Source organism: Bombina bombina, chromosome 2, assembly GCF_027579735.1.
Source record: "Bombina bombina isolate aBomBom1 chromosome 2, aBomBom1.pri, whole genome shotgun sequence".
Taxonomy (NCBI): Eukaryota; Metazoa; Chordata; class Amphibia; order Anura; family Bombinatoridae; genus Bombina; species Bombina bombina.
Window position 1 is genome coordinate 18,031,611 of NC_069500.1, and position 19,033 is coordinate 18,050,643.

A 19,033-nucleotide genomic window follows, 5' to 3' on the forward strand; every position below is an offset into this window, starting at 1 on the left:
ATAATGACAGAATTATGCTTTCCTCCCTTGAATCAATGCCTCTTTTAATACATGCTAGTATCTTATTAGCCTTTGAAGCCGCTGCCCTGCATTGTGCACCCATCTTTAGCTTGTTATCTATTACTACTCCCAAATCCCTTTCCTCCTGTGTTTGGCTAAGTCTGTAAAAAATACGTAGCCTGCTTATTTTTACTTCCAAAATGTAGAACCTTGCATTTTTCTGTATTAAATCTCATTTTGTAATTTTGTTATTATTTTAACTAGGTAACTATTAAATAGTTCTTAACTATTTAATAGCTATTGTACCTGGTTAAAATAATTACCAAGTTGCCTGTAAAATAAATATTAATCCTAAAATAGCTACAATATAATTATAATTTATATTGTAGCTATATTAGGGTTTATTTTACAGGTAAGTATTTAGCTTTAAATAGGAATAATTTATTTAATAAGAGTTAATGAATTTCGTTAGATTAAAATTATATTTAACTTAGGGGGGTGTTAGTGTTAGGGTTAGACTTAGCTTTAGAGGTTAATCCATTTATTATAGTAGCGGTGAGCTCCGGTCGTCAGATTAGGGGTTAATAATTGAAGTTAGGTGTCGGCGATGTTAGGGAGGGCAGATTAGGGGTTAATACTATTTATGATAGGGTTAGTGAGGCGGATTAGGGGTTAATAACTTTATTATAGTAGCGCTCAGGTCCGCTCGGCAGATTAGGGGTTAATAAGTGTAGGCAGGTGTCGGCGACGTTGTGGGGGGCAGGTTAGGGGTTAATAAATATAATACAGGGGTCGGCGGGGTTAGGGGCAGCAGATTAGGGGTACATAAGTATAACGTAGGTGGCGGTCGGCAGATTAGGGGTTAAAAAAATTTAATCGAGTGGCGGCGATGTGGGGGGACCTCGGTTTAGGGGTACATAGGTAGTTTATGGGTGTTAGTGTACTTTAGGGTACAGTAGTTAAGAGCTTTATGAACCGGCGTTAGCCCAGAAAGCTCTTAACTCCTGCTATTTTCCTGCGGCTGGAGTTTTGTCGTTAGAATTCTAACGCTCACTTCAGAAACGACTCTAAATACCGGCATTAGAAAGATCCCATTGAAAAGATAGGATACGCAATTGACGTAAGGGGATCTGCGGTATGGAAAAGTCGCGGCTGAAAAGTGAGCGTTAGACCCTATTTTGAGTGACTCCAAATACTGGCGGTAGCCTAAAACCAGCGTTAGGAGCCTCTAACGCTGGTTTTCACGGCTACCGCCGAACTCTAAATCTAGCCGTAATTATGCATATAAGATTTAAGTTTGTTAAGTTAAGATTGGTATCTATGTATTATAAATGATTATTTTGGTCAATTCTGTCATTTTGCCCTGCGTGGCATACATTATTTGAGCTGTGATTCTTATGTTTGTTGGTTTATTCAAATAAAAAGAAATATAAAAAAAAAAAATAATAATAATTGGATCTGAGTAAAGTATCGGAAGTGATTATTTAACAATAGTACAAACTTTGTTATATTCATCACTAAATGTGGTGATAAATTTAAGTTTAGTAGTTTTATCTCTGACTTTCTTTGGCTCTTTTGACTTGTATCTTAGCAATTGTTCCCTAGGGATAAGATCTACACTTTCCTTTGCCATCTGTAAGGGACCCTCCCTATAGCCTCGCTGCCTGAATCTGTTAGTTGCTTCTATAGCCTGTTTTTGGTATTCTTCTTCACTACTGCAGTTTCTTTTAATACGTATGTATTCCCCCTTGGGGATACCTCTGAGTACGTGTCGTGGATTACATTATTCATATTTAAGTAAGGTATTGCCTGCAGTATCTTTTCTGTATAACTTCGTTTGAATCAAAGACCCAATTTCTCCTCCCTGGACTGTAAGATCTAAAAAGTTGACACTTTCACTACTGTGTGTTCCTGTAAATTCTATCCCATGTTGGCTACAGTTTAGATACCTGCAGAAATGATCTGCTGTAGTTTCATCACAGTCCAGGATGAAGAACAGGTCGTCAATGTAACAATAATATTGAATTATCATGGCCTTAAAAGGGTTAGTATCTCCAAAGACGTGGGACAGCTCCCACCAACCCATAAATAGGTTGGTGTAGGAGGGGGCAAACTTGGCCCCCATAGCCGTCCCACGTCTCTGGAGATAGTAATCAGTCTGAAACATAAAAAAATTGTGGGTTAGTAGGTATTCAATTGCTCTCAGTAAGAAAATTTTAGTTGCTTCCTCAAAATCACAAGCTGAATCCATAAAGAATTCAATAGCAGTAAGACCCCTATGATGCTCGATGCATGTATACAATGAAGTAACATCCACCACCATTAGTCTATAGCTAGATTTCCATTTGATATTGCTAATCTTTTTAATGAAAGAGGTAGTATCCTGAATGTAGCTGGGTAATTGGCAGACCAATGGCTGCAGAAAGGTGTCTACAAGTTCAGACAGTGCTTCATTTAGTGACCCAATACCTGCAATGATTGGTCTGCCAGGTGGGGACAGCAGATTTTTGTGTATTTTGGGAAAGTGATGAAATATAGGTGTAATAGGATGTGATACTGTTAGTTTTTCCTCAATGGTCTGTGTAATGATGCTGTTGTTACGTGCATATTTGATAATACTTATTAGCTCTTTCTGAAATTTATTGGTTGGCTTTTCAGTTAGTTTGATATATACATCTCTTTCACCCAGTTGTCTTTTTGCCTCAGATATGTAGTCAGTCCTATTAAGGACAACCACATTGCATCCCTTATCTGAAGGCCTTATTATGATATTCTAATTTTTAGACAGTTCTTTGAGAGCTAATTTTTCTTTAATGGTTAAATTTGTGTGTGTTTTCTTGGCTTTCTTAGAAACTGTTTCATTGAGGGCTCGTAGCTTAACTTCTACTGTTTTTTGAAAAACATCTATCACTTTAGAACGTGTGTGAAAAGGATAGAATGCGCTCTTTTTCTTAATGTGTCTGAGGGAAATATTTCTTTCCTGTAAAAGGTCATCTTTGGTGTCACCCCCTTCCTCCAATAGTTTTTCTAAATCCCTCACAGTATTTAGTTCTGAAAAATTTAAATCTGATGTAGATATCATTACTTGTGTATCTCTTTCCTTGATTACATTTAGGTCAATATCATCTTGAGCCCCCTCATCATTCGCATAAAAATGCTTTTGTAATGTGATTTTTCTAGCAAACCTGTTTATGTCAAGGATTGTTTCAAAGACATTAAAATGATAGGAGGGCACAACATTTAGACCTTTTGATAACACATTAACCTGTTCAGAGGTAAAAGTTAGTGAGGACAAATTAATGACATTTCTGTCTATGCATATTTCTTCATCACTTTCTGTGATCTGGTTACATATGATGTCCTTGGATTTGTTCTCTGACTTTCTTTGGGCTTTTTTATAGCCTCCTCTGCATCCCCTGTGTGTTTTTTTCTGACTCCTGGTGCGGCCTGCTGCTGTCCGTTTTTTGACTGAGAGGCAGATTTCTCGCAGTATTGTGTAACATCATCCACCTGTAACACCGCTGCACTTGCACCTTCTTCGTTGGTATCACCGTCTGAGGAATCAAATTCGTACTCTGTATCAGAGAATGTTACACTCTTTCCTTTCTTATTCCCTTTCCAGTTAGTTTCTTTATTCTGTTTTTTTGAGTTCCATTCACATCCTTTTCTTGAGGTGTCCTCCTGTATCCACCTGTAAACTTGTTTTGAGTCATAGTCCTTCTTGTCACGATTCATTTTCCTTGACTTGAACTGCCATAATTCCCTTTTAAAATAATTCATCTTTATTTCAAACTGCTTATCATACTTTTTGAAATCCGGGTCCTGCTGATATTTTTTCAGTATTGACTGTGTTTCTTTAAGTTCTATCCTTAGATCTGTTCTCTGTTATTTCTTATATGTGATCAGTAGATCTATTAGTGAGAATGAACAGGTGTCCAAAATCGCATTCCATTTCTCAACAAAGTCTGTATCAGATACAATAAATGAAGGAAATTTCCTGATACGCAGGCCTCTAGGAATATGTCTCTCTTGCTTATACAGTAAAAAGGATTTTATGTCAAGATCTAACTTGATATCCTTCTTCTAAGGGCGTCCATGTAAAAGAATAGACTGTCCAGTGTGTGAATAATTTCATTATATAGTTCAGTGGTCTCATCCTTGAACTCACTGAGTACATATGCCTCCTCCATTATATTATTGTTTGTTAATTATTTTTTACATATAATTTTATAAAGCTTAGAATTACAATATGTCTCAGTCTTGTCTGCTCATAAACGTCAGGTTAAAATATGCGTGTATGCTGGCTTATTATTTTATTAAAGGATTTCTATAAGCTGCTTATGAAACAGATAAAACAACTCACCTCGTCTTCAGCCAGATTAAACTGTCATTTCTCTGACTGGTCCATAATGGTTCATGAGTATAGTTACCAAAAGGCACTTAGTATGAAAGTAATCAGCTGTAAAGTCACTCACCTCCGTCTTGTTCTCTGGCTGCAAGGTAACAGTGAGGCAGAAGATGCGTAACACATTGTCACAGATCACTGTAGTATGCGCTCGTCAGACAAATCCAGAACATAGACCCGGAACCGGCACTATGGAGAGTGGGCAGGGACACACCCCCTGTGTATGGCCAGGAGATTGGCTGCTACTCCGAGCGGGACTGCCAAGCACACCCCAAACATAGAATATGCACAAACAACCAGAAATCATGTAGCGCTCATACTCCTAAAGGCTCCAACTCAGCGTATAGACAGAGTCATTCAATGAAGAAACTCCTAGGCAGCGAAGTATAAAAAATCCAGTTTTATTCCAAAAAGTTAAAAAGACGTTATGATAAACATCCCAGGTTCCCAGGTCCCAGTTCATCAGGTAGATGAACTGATCTCCATGCAGACGCGTTTCATGCGCATGCGCACTTGTTCACTGCTTACCTGGAGATCAGTTCACACTCCTTTTAAGGCTGTATCAATCAAAACAAACTTTAAACCTAAACCTGATTGGACACAGACAAATGAGCAGACAACTCCTTCTATGATATATAGCACAACCTCCCATTCTCTAAACACGGGAATGCATTACATTTATACAACCTGGACAATTCTTGTGCTCTTTAAAGTAATAGTCAAGGCCAGATTGGCCTACCGGGATACCAGTAGATTTTCCGGTGAGCTGCAGCAGCTGGGGCTGGAATTTAAAGAGGTTATTAATTGATGCAAATGGGCTTTAGAGTGTTCTTGTGCTCTTTAAAGTAATAGTGACAAGTTACATTACAGGTAAAGTAATAGTGACAAGTTACATTACAGGTAAAGTAATAGTGACAAGCTACATTACAGGTAAAGTAATAGTGACAAGTTACATTACAGGTAAAGTAATAGTGACAAGTTACATTACAGGTAAAGTAATAGTGACAAGTTACATTACAGGTAAAGTAATAGTGACAAGTTACATTACAGGTAAAGTAATACTTTCAAACAATTCACGTATATCAATTGAAGATGTAGACAGTGATACTCCGGTTTTAAGACATTTCAGATTGAAACATAACGCTGACGTATCATCTCTAAAGATACAGGGTATTGATCACATTACTAAATGGAAAAGGGGGGGCAATAGAGAAAAGCTCCTAAACAAGAAAGAGATTTTCTGTAAGTTTTCACTTCAGACTAGTGAACCTGAGGGTCTCAATATACGGCGTGATTTAGATGTCTTTACTTAAGGTTTGAGATATCTCTCTCTATTTAAGTGTAACCCTTTATCTATATAAAAAACAACTGATACTGTTTGCTCCGTTTTAAGGGCACACATAGGGCTCTATTTGTATTTAAACTTTACTCGATCCTCATTAATATATCCCTACTACGTTATAAATGTATTTCAAACATGTTGTAATTGTACTTGATATTACTCTAAAGAATGTGTTCTTTATATGTAGTCATTTTTCTTCAAACTATAGCGGTTACATTGACATGCCCCAAACATACAAATAATCCTGCACCGCAATATAATGGCATTTGTAAATTTGTGATATACGTGAATTGTTTGAAAGTATTACTTTACCTTTAATGTAACTTGTCACTATTACTTTACCTGTAATGTAACTTGTCACTATTACTTTACCTGTAATGTAACTTGTCACTATTACTTTACCTGTAATGTAACTTGTCACTATTACTTTAAAGAGCACAAGAATTGTCCAGGTTGTATAAATGTAATGCATTCCCGTGTTTAGAGAATGGGAGGTTGTGCTAAGTATCATAGAAGGAGTTGTCTGCTCATTTGTCTGTGTCCAATCAGGTTTAGGTTTAAAGTTTGTTTTGATTGATACAGCCTTAAAAGGTGTGTGAACTGATCTCCAGGTAAGCAGTGAACAAGCGCGCATGCGCACGAAACGCATCTTCATGGAGATCAGTTCATCTACCTGATTGATCGTGTCATTGCTGGCTTTCACCTGGGATGTTTATCATAACGTCTTTTTAACTTTTTGGAATAAAACTGGATTTTTTATACTTTGCTGCCTAGGAGTTTCTTCATTGAATGACTCTGTCTATACGCTGAGTTGGAGCCTTTAGGAGTATGAGCGCTACATGATTTCTGGTTGTTTGTGCATATTATATATATACATATATATAATGTGTGTGTGTGTGTGTATATATGGAGATTATGGAGACATTAAAAAAAGATTTTTTTATATATTATTATATTATTTATATATTCCTAGTGTGTGTTTATGTATTTATATATATGTGTGTGTGTGTCTATATACACTTACATGTATACACCTACACACACACACAGACATTTACACACATACACATTCACATTCACAAACACACTTAAACACACACATATTTTTTTTTTTTTTTTTTTTTTTTTTATTTAGGCTTTATTCCACATTTACACTTATTAATAATTAACAACAAAAGAGGAAAAAAAAAATCATATTTAACACATTTGGTCATTATATATTTTTTTCCTCGTATCTATATTAAATTAAAGTCCATGATAGTCCATCGAAAGACCCCTTCAGGTTCCCTGGGGTCTCTTACTGTCCACAAAATCATTTTCCTTAACAAAAATACAAGCTAAAGATTCCAAATGTATGTAAAGCCTAATAAAAAATAAAAAAGATATAACAAAGAAAAATTATTCTCATGGATATAACATTAAATTGTTATTTATAACATCTTCAGCAACAGATAATTTTTATAACTACTTTAATATAATACTTAAATATATACCTCATGTTTTCCTTTGTAAAAGATTTTTTATATTATAATACAGATCCAACTGATCTACTGATTGATAATAAAATTTCTCCATAGATATAGAATATTGTATTTGTGACTGCCATTCTGTTATTGTTGGCGCTCTTTTCTGTTTCCATAATCTCGGTATTATCTGCTTTGCACTATTTAAAAGTATATATAATGCTTTATCATATTCTATTGATAATTTTAAAACAGGCTTGTACAATAGAACTATTGTTGGTTCTAATGGTAGCTGTATTGATAGTAATTTATTTATTTCTCTAACTATTAAAGACCAATAATCAAATATTATTGGGCAAGACCACCAAATATGTATCAGTGTACCTTTCCCTCCACACTCTCTCCAACATTGTCCTGAAAAGTTAGGAAATATTGTTTTAATCCTATTCGGTGTTAAATACCACCTCATCAATAATTTATAATTTGTCTCCTGTATACTAGCTGATATTGAGGTTTTTGCATGGCGCTGAAAGATTACACCCCATTCTTTTGTTGTAGGTGATACTGCTAGTTCTCGTGACCAAGCTTTGGTATATGTTGGTAATTCTAAAATTGTTGCTGTAGTCAATAATTTATATACCATTGATATTGTCCCTTTTACTGATTGATTTCCTGAACAAATTATTTCAAAAGGGGACCTTTGTCTGACTAGTTCTATTCTCTTTGGGTGGGTATTTAGAAATGATTTAAGCTGAAGATACCTCAACCATGGACTTAAAATCTGTACCCCATTATTGATTAATTCTGATTGTGATTTTAGTATATTACCATTCATTAGTGTATAAATTGGGATTAGATCCTCCAGAGTTCTTATATTGGTATCTCCTATAAATTCACAGAATGGTAAAGAATCATTTAATATAATAGGTGTAAGTGGGGATGGAATAGTTGTTATTGATTTTTCCATTTTAAGAATAATATTCCATGTTCGTAATAATTCTTTTAAGATAGGGTATTCTTGCATTATTTTCGGCCAAGCTTTTATAGGTTGCCAACACTTACCTCCTAATTGTTTACTTTGTATTAAATTATGTTCTAGTTGTACCCATTCTTTCTGTTCTATATTCTTACACCAGTCAATAATCCTTTGTAATATGGATGCTCTCCTATATTTTATTAAGCATGGTACCCCTAGCCCTCCCTTTTCTTTAGAAAGATACATAGTTAATCTTGATACTCTCGCAGTCGTGCCGTGCCATATATATTTGTTTAGTAAAGATTGGAATTTATCAACATAAGAGTTTTGTAAAGGGATTGGTAATGTCTGGAATAAGTATAGCAGTCTTGGTAGGATGGTCATTTTCACCGCTTGAATTCTTCCAAGCCATGATAAATTTCTATTTTTCCATCTATTTATTTCTATTTGGGTTTCTTTAAACAGTTTATCATAATTTAATATAACTAGTTCTTTATGACTAACTGCTATAATAATCCCCAAATATTTTATCGTATTTGAAATTTCTTTTAAGTTAATATTTTGTCTAATTAATTGTAAACTATTTCTGTCTAATCCATAACTAAGCAATTCAGATTTCGACTGATTTATAGAAAAATTAGAGTATTTACCATACTCCTTAAGTGTATTTAAAACTGCAGGGATAGATTGAACCGGGTCAGAAAGTGTGAATATAACATCATCTGCATATAATGAAATTTTACAGCTAATGTTACCTATATTAATGCCATGTATTTCTTCATTCTGCCTTACTTTAGATGCCATAATTTCTATTGCTAAAACGAATAATATTGGTGATAAAGGGCATCCCTGCCGTGTTCCGTTATTTATTTTAAATGGTATCGATAAAGAGTTATTAAATTTAACAGTCGCATAAGGAGCTTTATATAAAGAAAAGATTCGTTCTACAAATAATTTGCTAAAGCCGAAATGATATAAAGTGAGACGTAGGAATTGCCAATTCAGCCTATCGAAAGCTTTTTCAGCATCCATCGCCAGAAGTGTAGATGGTATACCTTTATTCTTTATATATTCTAAGATCTGTAAAACTTTATTAGTGTTGTCACGCGTCTCCCTTCCTGGGACAAAGCCTACCTGGTTTAGATGAACTAAATAGGGTAAGAAGTTATTTATCCTAGTGGCCAAGATTTTACCATATATTTTTATATCTAAATTTAAAAGAGAGATAGGTCTGTAATCACTAGGTGTTTCCATTAATTTCCCTGGCTTTGGTATAACAGCAATCCTTGCCTCTAACATATTAGATGGAAACGGTTTTCCTGAGTCTATCTGTTGAAAAACAGCTAATAAATGCGGGGTAATTATATCTTGGAAGATTTTATAATATTTTGCAGTTAAGCCGCCTGGGCCTGGGCTTTTCCCAACTTTTAAATTTTTGATAGTGTCCATTATTTCCTTATCTGAAATTGGTTGGTCTAACATCTTTCTCATCTCTGTTGTGAGGTGCGGTATATCTGCTTTTTGAATATATTCCTTACTTTCATTTATAAAATCTTTTGTAGTATAATCATCATGTAGGTTATACAATTCCTGGTAGTAACTGCTAATCGTGTGTCCTATCTCTTTAATAGAGTGAACAGTTTTCCCCTCTTTAGTTTTTATTTTATGTATATAAGCTTTAAGGTTTTTTCTTTTAAGAACTCTTGCAAGCAGTTTCCCTGATTTATTACCTTCAGTATAGAATTTCCTCTTTAAATAAAATGCCGATTTACATGCTTCTTGATTTAGCTGATTTTGTATTAATTGTCTGAGGTCTGTTAATTGTTTTAATATATTCTCATCCTTAGGGTGGAGTTTATGTAAATGATCTAATCTTGATAGATCCGTCATTAATAAATTGTATTTTTCTCTTTTTTGTTTTTTCAAATGTGCGTTTATTTTTATGAAATCTCCCCTAATATAACATTTATGTGTTTCCCACAATACTGCTGGGTTTAATTCCTGTGAGTTATTTATAATAAAAAATTCTTGGAGTGAACTTGATAGTTTCTGTATAATAGCCGGTTCCGATAACAAAAAATCATCCAGTCTCCATAGAAATGTAGTATTTGGTTTAGTTGGCCATTCCAGAGAAATTGTCATCGCAGAGTGGTCTGACCATTCAGTATGGCTAATGTAAGCTCCTTTGAGAAGATGTAAACATTGCTGATCTAAAAATATATAATCGAGACGTGAGTATGTTTTATTTGGGTTAGAGAAGAAGGTATAATCTCTTTTATTAGGATTTAAATATCTCCATGTGTCATATATGTGCCTATTATAAAATTCAGACCAAATATTTTTTATTATTTTTTGTGAAACTGCTGATTTCGAGGTGGACGCATCTAACTTTGGGTCAAAGGGGAAATTTAAATCCCCTCCCAAAATTAGCATTCCTTGTGTAAAGTCTAATATCCTGTTAAATAATTTTTTGAAAAATTCAATATTAGTTTTGTTAGGTGCATATATATTAATGATTGTTACTAAACTGCCATACATTAATCCCTTTACTGCTAGATACCTACCCTCTTTATCCCTATCCACTTTATGTAGTGTAAATGGTAACCCTTTTCTAAATATTATACTGACGCCCCTTTGTCTTGAATTGTATGAGCTATAGTATCCAACATCAAAATTTGTTTCAATATACTTTGGCTCTCTATTAGGTCGAAAGTGTGTTTCCTGAAGTAACAGAATGTCTGCCCCTTTAAGTTTGAAATCCAAGAATGCTTTCTTCCTTTTTTGTGGTATATTAAAACCCTTCACATTCTGTGAAATTATAGTTAATTGTTTATTAGTGTGAACCATATCTTAAATAGTAGTTATTGATTTCCTCTATTATATGTTGCTGAAGAGATTTATATTTATAAAGAATCAAGTACATAACTTGTACTTTTAGAAATCTGTTTTTCTTACTTATCCTTTTACTCATCAAAATTCCAAATATCCAAATACTGTATATATAATTCAATTTATACCCATAGGAACTATAAAAATCAAAACAAAACCAAAACAATAAAAATATAAAAAAAACTTCTGAAAAAAACCACAACTTCATCCTATCGAGAATAAAGTTTAGGGAAGGACCTTGGAGACCATCTTCCTTTTAGAATTTGTAAAATATATATTAATTTCACCTAAGCAGATATAGTGACTATAATAACCTTTCTTTTTTTTTCCCCTTCCCCTTCCCTCTTTCCTCTCCCTCTCTCCTTCCCCTCCCTCTCCCCCCTTCTCCCTCTTTCAAATATCTCAACAGACATTTTTATTTATTTAGTATATCGTCAATATATTAAGCAGAATAAAAGAGAGAAAAAAAAAAAAGGCAAATAGAAAGATTATCATATATGCTTATTTACTTGCAAAAAAAAGAAAAAGGGAAAGAGAGAGAGAGAAAAAAAAAAAAAAAAAAAAAAGGGGGAAAGAGAGAAGAAAAGATATAATTATATTTCTCCACATCTATAAATTTATTCATCTCTTGGACGGCCATCTTTTTCCACGTTTAATATAGCTCCCATGTCTCTGGCATTTAACCTCTCCATCGGTGTATCAGAGTTAAGAGTAGTCCCCTTTGTCTTAATCGGAATCTTTTTCCATTCCTCCTGTAATTTTCTCCTCACGTTTCCATTATCGGTATTACTTCTAGTCTGTGAGTCTGAGGATAGTTCTGGCTGCTCTATTCCTAAAATTTTACAAAAGTCTTTTATTTCCGCAAGTTTAGAGCAGGTGACTCTCTTATCTTCATGTATCACTGAGATATGGAACGGAAATCCCCATCGATAGGTTATTTGTTTTGCTCTTAACATTCTAGTGAGAGGTGCAAACTCTCTCCTTTTTTGTAAGGTTCTTGGGGATAAGTCTGCGTAAAATTGTAATTCTAGACCTCTAAATCTAACCGGTTGATTCTTCCTCGCAGCTGTCATGATTTCCTCTTTCTTTAAGAAACTTTTAAATTTTATAATTATATCTCTTGGCGGGGCTGAATCTGATGGTCTTGACCTCAGTGCTCTGTGTGCTCTCTCCCACTTGATATTTGATAATGCGGGATCTCCCAATACAAAAGCAAAAAGTGATGTGAGATAATTCGGGAGTTCTTTTGATGTCACCGACTCAGGAATTCCTCTAATCCTTATATTTTCCCTCCTGCTCCTATTCTCTAGATCTTCTACCTTATCTTGTAGAATAGTAATTACATCCGCCTGTTGTTCTGTAGTTTTTTGTATCTTAGTTAGTTCTTCTTTTATATCTGACCCATTTTCTTCTAATGCTTCTATTCTGAAGCCCAGGGAGTGAATGTCTTGACGAAGGTCCATTATTTCTTCCCTAATACAGGATCTAAGTATTTCTGTTAAATCTTTAACAGTTAAGTCTTTAGTTGACGTTAATAAGGGTAAAGGGTTTGCACTCTGCTGAGTATTATCCATTACTAATGAAGAGGAAGATGCAAAAGATGCCGAAGTCATATTATCAGGGTTACTCCTGTTTGCTTCTTGTTTGTCCTGAGTATTTATTTGTTGACTCTCTGCTGCTGAGAAAAAGGTGCGTACTGTTTGCTCTTTATTGCCGGTATTCTTTAACACTTTTACCATCTTAGCACCTTTCCTTGACGTCATTTTTCTTCCTTCCCCCCCCCTTTTCCTTCCCCTTCTCTCCCCTTCCCTCTATATCTCTTTTCCTTTACACTTTTACACTTCTCTTAGTGTTAGCCAATATCATTTAATGTCACTCAGCATTCATCAAAAAGAGAGGGAAGAAAAAATATATATTGTGTCCCTTACCTTTCTATTGGGGTGTTCAGGTTTAGTTTAGTTTTTTTAGTCAGGTTTAATCAGTCAGTTGTGTTCAGTTTTTCAGTTTTCAGCTTAACTTTCTCATCTAACTTTGTTTTCCTGATTTCTGATTCCTGATTTCTTTTGTTCTTATTCAATTATCACAGCTCATCACAGCTCATTTATTTAAGCTAGTAATATCAGGTCCAATAAATAACAGTCCAGCATTTGCATTTATATTTATATTTATACTTATTTAGAAACTGTACCTGATCTTTTCCTGATCTTTTCCTGTTATTCTCTTGAGCCTCTTGAGCCACACAATCTTGCAGCTGTTCCTACTGCACTTCTCCCAGCATTTGCCTCCTGTGCTTTCTGATACAGTTATCGGCACAATTGTCGGCACCTTCTCTCACATGAGCACTTTCTCTCACATGTGCTCATCTGACAGCTCCGCGTCCTGTGTCTGTGCTAGAGACTGGCAGCATTCAGCGTGTCTCACACGCCCAGGGTTTCCTGCGCACCTCTCTGGCGTCACCCCGGCTTCTCGCCGGTGCCTCAGCCCAGCCTCTCTCCGACGCAGCTCCTCCGGTTCAGGTAAATGTAATGTAAATTATTTCTCACGGTAATAACATCCCAGCGTAACCTTTCAGGTCTCCGGTGTGGGCAGAGATAATCCTGGGTTTCCTCGTAAAATCTTCTTGTAGGATCCAGATGGCCAGCAGTTTTGTGGTTTACAATTTACCGCTTTTTACCGCTTTGATGTCTTACCCCAATAGAAGGAAAAAAAGAATAGGGAGATAAAAACAGAAAAAAAAGGGGGGTCCAAACTCCTTTTTTAAAAAGTGTCGAAAAAAAAAAGTGTCAAAACACTGTTTCCATTTTCTTGCCTCTTACATTACCGGGCTATTGATGTTGAAAAGGGGTAAGGATAAATGGTGCTAGTGGTGCTAGCTAAAGAGGTAAGCCGAGCTTCAATATCTATAAGTATATGCGTTCTCCGCACACAGTTTCTCTTGTTGTTTTACTTTATTTTTCCTTTTCTCTTTTCAAAGTCTTTTCAGCTTTTCTCAATTTACTGTCATAATCTGTCACAGTTTATTTCTTTACCCCTGCTCCATTTACTCCATTTACTCCATGTAAAGGTTATAAGCTGTTTGCTTTTCTCTTTCCTTGAAAAAAACAGTTATAATTGCTGCTTAGTGCTCAGGTCTCAGGAGCTCAGGTCTCACGCAGCCATGCTTGCTGCTGCCTCACTCCCCTCCCCCACACACACATATACACCTACAAACAGACATTTACACACATACACATGCAAACAAACACACTTAAACACACGTATACACCTACACACAGACATTTACACACATACACATGCAAACAAACACACTTAAACACACGTATACACCTACACACAGACATTTACACACATACACATGCAAACAAACACACTTAAACACACGTATACACCTACACACAGACATTTACACACATACACATGCAAACAAACACACTTAAACACACGTATACACCTACACACAGACATTTACACACATACACATGCAAACAAACACACTTAAACACACGTATACACCTACACACAGACATTTAAACACATACACATGCAAACAAACACACTTAAACACACGTATACACCTACACACAGACATTTACACACATACACATGCAAACAAACACACTTAAACACACGTATACACCTACACACAGACATTTACACACATACACATGCAAACAGACACACTTAAACACACGTATACACCTACACACAGACATTTACACACATACACATGCAAACAGACACACTTAAACACACGTATACACCTACACACAGACATTTACACACATACACATGCAAACAGACACACTTAAACACACGTATACACCTACACACAGACATTTACACACATACACATGCAAACAGACACACTTAAACACACGTATACACCTACACACAGACATTTACACACATACACATGCAAACAAACACACTTAAACACACGTATACACCTACACACAGACATTTACACACATACACATGCAAACAGACACACTTAAACACACGTATACACCTACACACAGACATTTACACACATACACATGCAAACAGACACACTTAAACACACTTATACACCTACACACAGACATTTACACACATACACATGCAAACAAACACACTTAAACACACGTATACACCTACACACAGACATTTACACACATACACATGCAAACAAACACACTTAAACACACACGTATACACCTACACACAGACATTTACACACGTACACATTCACATGCAAACAAACACACTTAAACACACGTATACACCTACACACAGACATTTGCACACATACACATGCAAACAAACACACTTAAACACACGTATACACCTACACACAGACATTTACACACATACACATGCAAACAAACACACTTAAACACACGTATACACCTACACACAGACATTTACACACATACACATGCAAACAAACACACTTAAACACACGTATACACCTACAAACAGACATTTACACACATACACATGCAAACAAACACACTTAAACACACGTATACACCTACAAACAGACATTTACACACATACACATGCAAACAAACACACTTAAACACACGTATACACCTACACACAGACATTTACACACATACACATGCAAACAAACACACTTAAACACACGTATACACCTACAAACAGACATTTACACACATACACATGCAAACAAACACACTTAAACACACGTATACACCTACAAACAGACATTTACACACATACAAATTCACATGCAAACAAACACACTTAAACACACGTATACACCTACACACAGACATTTACACACATACACATGCAAACAAACACACTTAAACACACGTATACACCTACACACAGACATTTACACACATACACATGCAAACAAACACACTTAAACACACGTATACACCTACAAACAGACATTTACACACATACAAATTCACATGCAAACAAACACACTTAAACACACGTATACACCTACAAACAGACATTTACACACATACAAATTCACATGAAAACAAACACACTTAAACACACGTATACACCTACACACAGACATTTACACACATACACATGCAAACAAACACACTTAAACACACGTATACACCTACAAACAGACATTTACACACATACAAATTCACATGCAAACAAACACACTTAAACACACGTATACACCTACAAACAGACATTTACACACATACAAATTCACATGAAAACAAACACACTTAAACACACGTATACACTTACACACAGACATTTACACACATACACATGCAAACAGACACACTTAAACACACGTATACACCTACAAACAGACATTTACACACATACACATTCACATGAAAACAAACACACTTAAACACACGTATACACCTACACACAGACATTTACACACGTACACATTCACATGAAAACAAACACACTTAAACACACGTATACACCTACACACAGACATTTACACACGTACACATTCACATGAAAACAAACACACTTAAACACACGTATACACCTACACACAGACATTTACACACATACACATGCAAACAGACACACTTAAACACACGTATACACCTACAAACAGACATTTGCACACATACACATGCAAACAAACACACTTAAACACACGTATACACCTACACACAGACATTTACACACATACACATGCAAACAAACACACTTAAACACACGTATACACCTACACACAGACATTTGCACACATACACATAAAAACAAACACACTTAAACACACGTATACACCTACACACAGACATTTACACACATACACATGCAAACAAACACACTTAAACACACGTATACACCTACAAACAGACATTTACACACATACACATGCAAACAAACACACTTAAACACACGTATACACCTACAAACAGACATTTACACACATACACATTCACATGAAAACAAACACACTTAAACACACGTATACACCTACACACAGACATTTACACACACACACATGCAAACAGACACACTTAAACACACTTATACACCTACACACATATGCATATACACATGCACAAAAATACTCCTTTATACACATATGCATATTCACATACAGACTCTCACACTTATACACACATGTATACACTGGATGGGTGTTGCAAGTAATGGTAAGATTGTGACCTGGGGCTATGCTGTCTCAGACTCTGACTTCAGCCTCCTCTCCAGCAGAGCAGATGCAATCACCCATCATAACTATGTATATACTTACACAATACCATTATACAATGCAGCGTGCTCCATGTTGTTCAAATCATGTCACAGTTAAAGTCAGAATCTCGAACAGCCTGAGGATTCACAAGTATTATATATATATGCCTGAAAATAAACTTTTTTTTTCAAAAAGAAACTATATGTTGTTTCTCATTATTCATGCTTTGTTAGTTTGCACACAACTTATATTGCATAGCATGCTTATTTACATAGGTATACAAACCACTGTAGTCTAAGAAAAAAGATGTTAAAATCACTTTGTTGTTCCTGAAATAGACTACAAAAAATCATTTAGGAAGAGAAGCAATGTAAAGGATTAATTTTGTAACTTAAAACCTATGTCACAGCAAACTGCTTTTTACAGCATCTATCAATCAACTGTGAAAAGGGAACTAAGGGCAGATGTTCCTTTACAAATCTGTCAGTATTTCCTATTTCAGCATTAGAAACATTTCTTAGGTTAGAAAATTCAGTTTTATATTTTTCATTTACAGAGTTAACAGAAGTTAGTTCTTGAGATAAATAATTTAATTTACTATCTAAGTCTGATTTAGCATTAATTTCTTAACCTAAAGTCCTTCGTGACTTATGCAAAGCAATCTCCATAGCATCAAATTCTTTAGACATTTTATCATAATGGGCCATTAGAGATTGTAACTTTTCAGCTGAGATTACCTCATTTTCTGATAAAGCAGGTGGGCGTGCTGGAGGAAATACTGGAATATTCTCAGAACTTTGAAAATTAGAATATATTTTTTTAAACAGGGGAGGAGCAGATGGTGTAACACATGCATCCAAATTGTCTAAAAACACATTCTCATTTTGTTTTAAACTATGGGGAAGGTCAGTATTTAAAGTGTCAATTTGAATAAAACCATTTTGTTTAGTACAATACATAATAATACCACTACCATATGTACTATCAGAGAATTTAACACTTGCAGAGGTTTTTCGCAAATTTTGCAACGATTCAACAACTTCTTTAAGCAAAGTATTATAACTTTCTAATGTAGAAAGTTTATCATTTAAAAGACCACATGTATGTGCAGATAACATACTCTGTTCCCTACAGTCTTCTAACTGTATCTGTAAGGAATCTAAAAGAGACGCCTGCAAATTATAATTAATATGTAATTGCTCATTTAAACACAAGGATTTCAATAAGGTACCTAACAGATCTAACATTTTATCCTTTTTAACCACAATGTTAGCAATTACACAAACCTGAAACACATGAGGGAGATTATACAATACAGGGGTGGATCTCTGATCTATGTCAATTAAGACAAAATCTATGGCGTGCACAGCCATAATTTAACTCTATTTGATAAAAAAAGAAAAAAAAATACTTACTGAGCAGCAGCAGACACACACAGTGTTCAAAGTCCAGCTTTAATGAAGCACTGTGGTCCAAGGGTCGAACTCCAGGAAACCCGAGCCCCCAAAGTGTTGTATACCTCAGTCTAGGGCTGTCACTAAATGAGTGTTTAGCAACAGATGTATATGTATGATTCTCGCAAAAGAGGATAGAAAAAGAGATGCTGTAAGAATTATTCTTTAATATGACTTATTATATGTCTTGGCTTTATAAAACTAGCTATAAACAAATATTCAATCTAGGTTATCTAACATATTAAATTAATACTCATATCTATCAAATATTAGTTGACATAAATCATTTATTAATCACAAGATTTATACATACCTTGAGATCTGAAGGTAACAGATAACAATAGCTTCAT

The 19,033-nt window shown here is 35.1% G+C and overlaps 1 long non-coding RNA gene across 1 annotated transcript; it reads right to left on the minus strand.

Moving 5' to 3' along the window:
* Positions 1-13,745: 13,745 nt before the first annotated feature.
* On the minus strand, positions 13,746-18,706 carry LOC128647640 (uncharacterized). Its single transcript, XR_008400369.1, has 3 exons — positions 18,645-18,706; positions 17,290-17,365; positions 13,746-14,166 (listed from the first exon to the last, which is right to left on the minus strand). It is a non-coding gene; the product is annotated as an uncharacterized LOC128647640 (long non-coding RNA).
* Positions 18,707-19,033: the final 327 nt, after the last annotated feature.